Source organism: Ciconia boyciana, chromosome 9 (assembly GCF_034638445.1).
Source record: "Ciconia boyciana chromosome 9, ASM3463844v1, whole genome shotgun sequence".
NCBI classification, from domain to species: Eukaryota; Metazoa; Chordata; class Aves; order Ciconiiformes; family Ciconiidae; genus Ciconia; species Ciconia boyciana.
The window spans coordinates 22,730,677-22,741,521 of record NC_132942.1 but is presented as its reverse complement, the minus strand read 5'-3'; positions in this window follow the sequence as shown (position 1 = coordinate 22,741,521).

Here is a 10,845-nt window from a genome sequence, read left to right as displayed (position 1 = left end):
AGGGCTGTCCTTCAGAGCAGGGTCCCTGCGCCCCAGGGGGCTGTGTGCCAGGGCAGCGACTCTGCTGCCTGCCAAGCTCATCACTCAGCCTGCTTGGGGAGCTCCCCATGGCGCTGCGGGGAGCAGCTGTGGGTGACAGAGCAACTCCTGGCAGGGCAGGGCCGAGAGGATGCTGTGTGGGTCAGGGCTGCTCACAGCTCCAGATCACCCCCAGGACATTCCCAGGAGATTTTGAAGAAGGCTATCAAGGCAGCATTTAACTGAAAGGGAAAGAGCCTGGTGCCTTGATTTTCCTCCTCTTGGTTGACTGGGTGGGCAGTGGGAGATTTATTTCTACATCCTGGAGAAGGCACAGAGACCCCAGTTCTCGTTAAGACTTGTCTGAGCCCCTGCACACACAGAGATGGCCCTGGGCAGTGCCCTGCTGCCAGGAGGGGTCTGAGCACAGAGTGGGTGGAACGGGGTCTGTGAGCACTGACAGGGAGGAGACACATGGGGACAGAAAAACAGCTCCTGGCAGGGGCAGCTCCAGGCAGCAGAGACATGGGCAGGAAGGGAGAGGGAACTGCTCCGAGAAATGCTGGGGGGGCGGGGGGGGGGGGATTCAGGCACCTCCCTGCCACCCCCTGCAGGGGAGATGCCTTCCCTGGAGAAACCCCCAGTCTCCCCTCCCACCCAGCAGAGCCTCTGCGCACCCAGCAGAGCCTCTGCCCTCAAGGACATGGACACTCAGTCACGTTCTCAGTAGCCTCACTCCTGAACAGGAGAAATTACCAAATACCTGACTCTCGGTCCCTGTCCTGCCTCCAGCAGCAGCAGCACCGTGGCATTTCTTCCTTTCCCCCCTGCTGTCCCTCCTGCCCTTGTTCTAATCTTTGGATTCGTTGGGGTGGCGGGGTGGAGTTCAGCTGCAGTTCAAGAGACCAACCCTAAGGGTCCTGCCATGCACATGTGTCCAAGGGAGTAAAGTGTCCAAATCCTCTCCTAACTTTTGCAGCTCTGGGTGATGCAAATAAGCTAACTCAAGAGGTTTCTTAAGTCTTAACTTAAGAGGTTTCTTAAGTTCTCTAATTCATTACTCGCAACTGATAACTTATAATTCACAACTTATCACTCCTGCACCTAGGAGCAAAAATAGTTGTCTAGCTGACGGTGAGAGTGCTCATCCCTCCTCCTCCGTCCCCTGTATCATACCAGGAAGCACAAAAGCCTCAGCAGTCTGGCTGCTGTTGGATCCGCTTCAAAAGCTTTTTGGGTAAGCTGACATTTTTATACCTTCCAGCTTGGAAATTTGGTCTATACCATTTCCAAGAGTTAGCAGATTCTGACGAAATTGCCAGACACGATATGCAAGGATGATGGCTGCAGGAGACAGTGAGCTGCAGGTAATAATGGCTGCATAATGACCTTTAGCTCTTTCTGGCCACCTGTCCTGCCTATACGGTGCTCTCGCTTTGACCCAATGGCGCTGCTCTCAGCATACATCAGGCATTAGCATGAGCTGTGTTAGCCAAAATCTGAGCAGGAGTTGAGTGAACAGTCACAAAGTGCTTTCCTTCCCTGCAGTCTCCATTTTATGTTTGTGACACAGAAAATTAAAAGGTTGACAACTGAGGAGGGGGAGTGAGACATGCCGAGGCAAAGCTTTGCAGCACCGAGGCAGGACGCAGGGCTGCTGGGTTGAGGCAGCAAGCCACAACCTGTGTGGGGGGTGGTGGGGGTGGGGCTCTCCATGGGGAGATGCCAGAATTGGGGGTCTGCAGAGAAAGCTGGCGTTTCAGATGAACTGTGGCTCGGAGTCGTGTCTCCTCCCTGCCATCCGCCTCTGCCAGCCACTGAGGCTGGGCAATGCCCTTCCTCCCCTGCTGTTGCAGGGTGCTTTAGCTGCACTGTGGCTTTTTTACCTGCCTTGCTGTAGGAGGCTGGGCAGATCCCCACAAGTTGTATGGAAGCTGGATGCAGCAAAGGCTTCACTGCAGAGCTGCTCTTGCACAGGGTCCCCGGATAAGTGGGATTCCTGTTTTCATTGTTCAGGATACTGAGCTCTGTTATTGCCTTTTCTCCTTCTTCCCTGTGCATGTTGGGGGTGGGTTATTGCTGCAGGTTCGTTACCAATAAATCCTGGCAGTGGCACCTTTCCCAGCTGTGTGGAGAGCCCCAGGAGAGCTGCCATCATGTCATGTTTGAGTAGTTATTGTTAATGTCGCTATCTGTAGTAACGGTTCTTATCTTATTCTTCACTGCATTCCTTGTGTTGTGCAGTGGAGTGTCCAGGGGTGGGCAGGCATGTCCTGAACCACAGCAAGCCAGCAAACCCAACTGTTGTAGGCTTCTCCAACAGAGAACTCACAGAACCAACAAAACAAGGATGCTTCAGGCTCAGAGATGGACTTGTGTATCTTTCAGAATATGGTCTGCTCTCCACCAGCCACCCATTTGCAGGGCTCTGCGGATAGTTATGTAACTATCTTTTTCTTAAAATATTCTAAGCTAAAGTGCCCTTTGCTTGTGATTGTGTGCATGCCCTCACCTATGAACCTACGAAGTTGGTGCAGTCTGCTCACTAACCTGGGGTGTCAGCACACAGCTGCAAGGGGAGGCATCGAGGAGCAGTACAGCCATGGGTCAGCTCCAAAGGAGAGACATTCATCCTCCCCAGCCTTGCTACTGGGCACCATGCTCCCTCGGGGACTGGCGAGCAGGGTGGGGGACAGTGCTGGGGGTGCTACGGGCTCCTGCTGCTCCGTTCCCTGAGGTTTCAAAGGGCAAGTGCCCTGCAGAGCTGGTCAGGGTTGGGTTTCTGTTCTGCTCCTCCCCAGGATTAGGGAACAGCAGGAAGGCATGTCCTGGCTTTCATGGTCACCCTGGGACACAGGCAGACACACCTGCTCATTTCAGCCCATGGTGTCACTTGCAGCCAGTGAAGGAGTGAATTTTTAGGCATCCAAGGAGCAGGGTGCTTCAGTCATCCCTCTTGTGGTGTGGAACTGGCAGAGGGCATTGCAGTGGCAGGACAGGGTGCAAAAACTTTCCGTGTTCCTCAGCATCAGGAGGGCTCATTCAAGGAGCGTTGGTGGGCCTCTTTGTGCTCCCAGAGAAGGGGGTGTCTGTGACAGCCTGAGCCTGGTGCAGCACAAGGTCATTAACAAGCTGCAGGAAGGTGCAGGGACTGTGATGATATTGGGCATCTTTCAGCCTTTTTCCAGCACCAAGCCGGCAAACATGTCTCCTGGGACACCATTCCACAAATCCTGTCATTCAGTGTCTCATTCAGTGTCATTCAGTGTCTCACACTGAGCTTTGATGTACAGATGGATATTGTCACCTTGCCATGAAGGCTCTGCTTTAAATTTAAGGCAATGGATGTCTTTAGCAAGGTTGTTTTGTTCTTTGTGGGAGAACCTAGACTGTGTCCATATCTGTGGGAGCACCAGGGAAAGCAGCACTCTGACCTCTCCTTACCCCTTGGTGAAGATGTTTGCGACATGGAGCAGACAGAGCTTTGTTACTCCTTAGTAGGGCAGTTCTGCTCAGCCATTGCATGGGGAAAAGCTGTGCTGTTACCCAAGGAATATACTCATTCAGCAGCTCACAGCTTACCCAGGTTTCCTGTAATAACAGCAGAGAAAGACCAGGAGAGTGGACAGAGGGAACCTCCAAAGAAAAAGGCAAGGAACTGCGCATACTGAGTTTTAAGTTTGGACAGATCCTATGTGAGTATGACAAGTCAGAAACTGTTTTCCTTTGGCACTCGGCAGGGGGTTGTTCCCAAAGATTGACCTGTGCTTCTCTCTGGGTCCTGGCAGCTGTTTTCCTGAGCACTCTCTGCATGCCTTGCGAACAGACCAAGACTGCAATGCTGGAGCTGGATGACACTGTGCTGAGCGATAGCATGGTGCAGATGAGTGTGTGCACTGGGCAGGAGAAAGACTATTGCAGGCAGTGGCTTCCTGACGTTGCTGCATTGCAATTTGGGGCCATGAGTAACCTCATGTACTGCAGAGCTCTACTAAGTTTCCGTGCCCTTCCTTTTTTGTATGGGAGAGGCATGTAGTCAGGGAGCTGCCCCTGAAGCATTTCCTTGGAGCAGGGCAAGGCAAGGCAGCACCCTGCCCAGGCTCTCTTCCCTGCCCCACCAGCCCCAGCACGTGCAGCACTGCTATTCACCATTGCAGATCTCCCTCAGCTTCGCTGAGCTTTGGTCCCTCAGGTGCCACCCTGCAAGCCCTAGGCACAGAGCTCCTGTCAGACCTCCTGCTCACCAGCATGCTCCCAGCAGCATGGCGCCCAGCCCTGCCAGCTTGGCTGCACACCCTCCTCCCCCTCAGCAGGGTGACCCTAGGGAAGGACAGTACCCGAGAGGGTGGCGGGACTGAGCAAGGCTGCCACCAAGCACAACTACGTGGACTGGGGTGGGAGAGGGAGGCACAGAGCCCCTGGCTGCCCAGTCGGGGCTCTGGCAGCCCCAGGGCTGCCCCTTGCTGCCAGTGCAGCGGTGGAAACTGGGGCCAGGCTGCCAGAAGAGGGACCTGGGCTGTGGCTCACCGATGAACCTGATGGCCACCTCTCACAAGGTGGTCTGAGCATCCTCCAGGTATGGCAGGCTCTGACACAGGTATTCTTCAACTCTGCTCCTGTCCTGCACCAGCTGGAGAGAGCACAAGGGCATGAGGGCTGTCACAGACCCTCCCCAGCTGGCTGGACCAGTCCCTCCTCACAGCACCCCACTTCCCCTTGCCCCCCAGGCCATTCCCATCTCCCAGCCACTAGCCCTATGGGGACAGAGTTCAGAGGGAGCCACAGGCTGAGGGGGCCCTGGGGGTGCTGAGACCCCCTCCATCCTGCTGTCAGGGCCAGGGTCTCCTTCAGCACCCTGGGGCGGGGAGGGGAGAGCGGCCTGGAGAAGAGCCCTTGGGGGCTCCGTGCCTGAGGGCAGGGACCCACAATACACCCCAGGCATGAGAGGCAGCCCTTGTCCAGCCCGGCCCTGGGGCTTCGGGGGTTGTCCTCACCAAGCACTCTCCAGTCCTCCATGCCTGCTCTGTCTGGGTCAGGAGCTTGAGCTATTTCCACTTGAGGAGCTCTGCAGCAGTGAGGAGGGCTTCTCCAGAGACCTGCAGAGCAGCAGAGGCTGGGAGATGTCACCAGTGCCCACGGAAGGAGACCTGGCAATCCCCCTCCTCTTGGCCAGGCTGAAAGCCCAGCCCAGTATGGGAGGAGGTGGTGGGGGACAGAGTCTGAACTGGGTTCAGTGCCCAGGGGAGGGACATGGGGCAGCCACCACCTCAGGTATCTCACATATCTCATGCTGCCTGGCTGGACCAGATAGGGCAGGTCTGGGAAATGTCCGTGCCAGCTTCTCCACCCCTGCTCACGCTGGGTCTGCAGGGACCCTTCCTCTGGGCTGTGCTGGAGGAGGGCTGAACAGGGGGAGCAGGGCTGGGAGGGGACCCCATCCACCTCTGCAGCAGGAGGCACGGGGGCAGGGAGGAGGAAGGCAGTGGTGGGACCGGTGCAAGGAAGGAAGGGAGCTCAGTGACTCAGGGCAGTGGGACCCTGAGGTGGCACATATTCCTACACTCCGACTGCCAGCAGCCCTTGCCCCTGATGCCCAGGCCACTCCTGTGGCATCAGCATGCCCTTCCCCGTGTCAGTGATCAGCTTTGAAATCTGTACCTCGGCCACACTGTGGGTCTGGTCGCTTGTATGTGTCCTGGTTTCGGCTGGGATAGAGTTAATTTTCTTCCTAGTAGCTGCTATAGCGCTGTGTTTTGGATTTTAGTATGAGAATACTATTGATAACACGCTGATGTTTTGGCTGTTGCCAAGCGGTGTTTACACTAGTCAAGGACTTTTTCAGCTTCCCGTGCTCTGCCAGGTGCACAAGAAATGGGAGGGGGCACAGCCAGGATAGTTGATCCAAACTGACCAAAGGGCTATTCCATACCATATGATGTCATGCCCAGTATATAAACTGGGGGCAGTTGGCCGGGGGGGTAGCGGTCGCTGCTTGGGGACTGGCTGAGCGTCGGTCGGCGGGTGGTGAGCGGTTGTATCTTTTTTTTTCCTTCTCTTTTCCCCTCCCTTGGGTTTTGTTCCTCTCTCTCTTGTTGTTTTCCTTCTCATTATAATTCATTATTATTAGTACTATTATTTTGTTCCAATTATTAAACTGTTCTTATCTCAACCCATGAGTTTTCTTACTTTTGCTCTTCCGATTCTCTCCCCCATCCCACCGGGGGGGAGTGAGCGAGTGGCTGTGTGGTGCTTAGCTGATGGCTGGGGCTAAACCATGACAGTATGGAAGAACAGTGGGAGCAGCCTTGCTGACAGAGCACTCTGAGCCTGCAGTGTTGTCCTGGGCATATAGGAGGTGATGCTCTCCCAGCCCCACACAGTGGAGAAGTTCCTGAATGAGCTGCTCAGCATCCTAATCCTCCCCACGGCCCTCTCACATGCAGCTGCTCTCTGGGACTTGGTGAAGGGCAGCAGCATCTGCAAGGAGAAAAGATGCCAGTGTGCCCCGGGAGCTGAAGCCCACTCCAGCAGAAGTAGCACTGCTAAGCTCCCAGCTGGACTCGCACTGTCCATCAAGGCTTTCTCGAGGCTGGAGCAAAGCCTGTAGTGGGGTTCCTGCCCCTAGGGTCCCTTGCTGCTTTCAGTGTCCTCCCCCAGAACACAGCCCTGTGTCCCCTCTCCATGGAGGCCAGCCTTTTGGGCAGGAGCCTCTCTGGGGGTCTGCAGTGGGGAGTGGGGATATGGCCCCCTGGGAAGCCACGAGAACAGAGCTTCTGGGCTGGGCTCCCCATGCAAGACGAGCAGGTCCCAGTGGGTCTCTACCCTGGTCAGGTCTGGGGAAGAAAGCATGGGGAGGCGGGGGGGATGGCAGCACCAGCTGCCACTGGAGTGGCTAAGGAGAAAAGTCAAATTCCTCCCACTGCTTTGGTGGGAGGAAAGCTCTGGGGGCAGAGATGGCCCAGAATTGCCATGGGCAAGGCTTTTCCATGAGACAGAAGGAGTCTGTGGAGGGGAAGGGACTTTCACTACAGCCAGGGGACACTGAGCTCCAGAAGAGCATGGTGGGTGGCCCCTGGCTCCTCCAGGGGAGGTGGGCACCCTGCCTGCAGAGTGCTCTTTGTGCGTGGCACTCGGGGGGGGACGACAGTCCACTCAAGCATGGACAGTCCCTTCCCTCCAGGGTGAGGAACAGCCCCTGCCATCCCCATGCTTTGCCAATGCCAGATCTTCAGGATATTCTGCAGTTCCAGTGGGCAGGAGTTGGGAGAGCTGAACACCAAGACCTGCAGCATGCTGTCCATGGCATCCGGGGTCTGCAAGGAGGATGAAGGATATTTCTCAGGTCCCTCTCCACCCCAGGAGACTGATCCAAGCCCCCCGCTCCGAGGGAGGATACCCAGATCATTAATGAAGATGTTAAACAGGACTGGACCCAGTATTGACCTGTGGGGTTACTGGCCTCCAACTCGACTTCATGCCACTTATCACCACCCTCTGGGCCCAGCCTTTTAGCCAGTTTTCAAACCACCTCACTGCCTGCTTATCCAGCCTGTACATCAACAGCTGGTCTAGGAGGAGGATCTTATGGGAGACAGTGTCAAAGACCCTACTGAAGTCCAGATAGACAATATCTGCTGCTCTTCCCTCAGTCATTTCATTGTAGAAGTTTATCAAGATGGTCAAGAATGACTTTGCCTTGGTGAAGCCATGCTGACTACTCTTGATGATTTTCTCGTCCCTCATGTGCCTGGAAATGGTTTCCAGGATTACCTGCTTCCTCACCTTCCCAGGGATCAAGGTGAGGCTGACTGGCCTGTAGTTCCCTGGGTCCTCCTTCTTGCCCTTCTGGAAGATGGGGTGACGTTTCCCATCTTTGGACGCCTCTCCCAGTCGCCATGATCAATCAAAGATTATCGAGAGTGGCCTCTCAAGGACATCAGCCAGTTCCCTCAGCACTTGTGGGTACGTCCCACCAGGGCCTGTGGACTTGTATATGTCTAGTTTGCTTAAGTATGCTGCAATGCTGGAGCTGGATGACACTGTGCTGAGCGATAGCATGGTGCAGATGAGTGTGTGCACTGGGCAGGAGAAAGACTATTGCAGGCAGTGGCTTCCTGACGTTGCTGCATTGCAATTTGGGGCCATGAGTAACCTCATGTACTGCAGAGCTCTACTAAGTTTCCGTGCCCTTCCTTTTTTGTATGGGAGAGGCATGTAGTCAGGGAGCTATTTGTACTCTGTGTTGCTTGGACTTCTCCCTGGGTGGTGTGTGCTGGGTGCTGGTCTAGGCAGCTCTGTTCCACTAGTATGTGCACTTCTCTTGTAGAACTTGATCAAGCTGCGGCCACAGCCGCACCATGAAGCTCTCAGAAATGCAGGCTATCTGGCAGAGTGTGAGCAGTTTGGTGTTGTGGTAAGTAACTTCTCCTCTAGTCAAAGACTGATCACATCAGCATCTACCCCTAGCTGAAAAATTGCATCTTTTCACTGGTTTGTTCCTTGTCTGATGTGCCACTCCACCTCCCGCTTCATGCTCCTTGCAGTGTCTCTGCATTTGCTTTGCCTAGTGTTCCACAAAAGGTGATGAGACAGGCTAACATGCACTCAGATTTATTCTCAGGATCTGCTGCGAACGGCGGGCATCAACTATAGCAGTAAAAGTTCTTTGGCGGGCCAGGGAGGGGAATAAAAGGAAAAAGAAAGAAAAGGGAAAAATCTCCCCAGTGGGGAAGATTTTCTTCCCATTCCCTTCTGAGACCATGGGCTGTCTGAGCCTCTGAGTTTGAAAGGAGCACCAGTCTGCTCTGGGTTTCTCCTGGCTGCTGTTTGGCTTCTTTCCTGGACATCTACTTCTGCAGGACTTGCCAGAAAAACCCATGTGCCCATGGCTTCTGCCTTTAAGAGCACTTGAGGAGGAAGGGAGGAGCAGTGTGTTCTCAGTTAGTGGTCTTCTCAGCTCCTGCCTGCTCCTCTGGAGAAGGCCCAGGCGCTGCAACATTGGGGTGCTTGAAATCTTAAGAAATCAGAGCTCCTTTAAGAGGTGGGGGCAGATGGAAACAGTTAAAACACACAAAACCTCCCATTCCTCCATGGAGTTAGATGATGGGGAGGATGAAGAAGTCACTGTTCACTCCTTGCTTTCTTCCTTCCCCAAGCAGAGGAGAGGCTTTCTCCAAGGATCGGAGTGACTCAACAGCATTTGCAAATGGAACAAAAAGCTGCATCTTCTGCACCTCTGAATCCGAAAGCACAGGGGAGCAACTTACGGTACAGCTCAGGGTTTCACGAGAGGAAGATTCAACAAATATCTCTGGCTGAGCAGTCCTGCAGTCAGCTTCGGATGCAGAAGCCCATGCGTTTATTGGGTGCCCAGGTTCTCACACCTAAGGATGCTAAACCCTGGCAACAGGTGTGTGGGAATGGGTTATTTCTGTGGCTGTTGTTAGAGTTTCCCTCAAAGGATGACACCTGTTCTCTCCCAGACCACTTCCCATGTGATTAGTAGTAACTCTTTAATATCCTCTGGTTGCTAGAGCCCCGTTTGCCTGCTACCCAGAGAGCCCTTTGTGTGGTACCAGATTAAACTCAGCACTGCTTTTCTTACCCACACTGTTGAGCTCTGCCATCAGGGATGTCACCTTAAATTATCGGCATAGCATCTCCCTGACTTCCTACTAGCCTTTTCCTGATGCCTCTTCCTATTGCAGGCAGTGGTGGATGCATGGAGGAGAAAACATCTAACTTCTCAAATCAGCTGAAGTGTAAAGAATGTTTAGAAATCCTTGAGTACTCTGAAGCTGGAGAGAAGTAAATGAAGCACAGAGATGAAGCACGCACCCCAAATTACCAGTGTTCCAGCATCCTTCTTCTGCCTGCCAGTCCCGTTGTCTGGTTTGGGCTGAGTTCAGACTGAAGTCCCCAATGGGTCCCTGCCCTGCCTCATCCTCAGAGACCCCTCACAGCCACCTAGACCCTCCACTTGGGCTTGGCAGAAGCAGATGGATAAGTATATAGGAAAATAGAAAGCACAGGCTGTAATGGATGCCAATGGGCTACTGCTGTTGCTTAGCCTTCCCCCAAAACTTTATGAGAGCCCCACAGGTGAATTTGGACTGGTTTGGCCTGAGAGGAGTGTCTCTGTCAGCCTTAGGTGGCAGAGTCACAGTGATCTGTGCTGGGTGCCACCAGCCTCTGCCCCAGCTTGGGAAATGTAGGTCAGCAGGGTGGCGGGTGGGTTTGCCGGCAGGTGGCACCCAGCGCCAGCAGCGCAGACAGGCGCTCTCAGATGTGTCATAGGATTTTATGGCTCTGGGTTTCATCAGGAGCTGGTGTTGTGGAAACTGAGATTCGCAGTGTGCTCGTGCATTTGGCGTTACTTGCTTCAGCGCCTTGCCGATAGCCAGTGCTGGCAGAGGGAGGTTGCACGGGAACCTTTCCTCTCTTGCTGCTCCCCACACTGGCACAGGGTAGCAAGGAGACCCAAGAGGCTCCTTTTAAAGGCATGTCATGAGTTAATTTGTGCCCAGAGCCAGTGGCATTAAAGGGCTCACAATCTCAGCCTCTCTTTCTAGAGAGGCAGCAGGAATGTGCTGCTTTGTTTAGGACTGGATTTTTAATGGCCTCTAAAAATTTGCTCCTATGCTGTTGGAGCGTAAGGCTGTGCCTTGGAGAAATCCAGAGGCGCCTCCATCCTCTGCCCAGGAGGCCTGGCCCTCACGTTTTCAAGCTGTGGAGGCTCCCACACAGACAAGAGGGGATAGAAGGTGGGGACCAGTACAAGCCTCCAAGGTTCCCAGCTGAGGTGAAGATGCCTGTACCAGTGCCGCC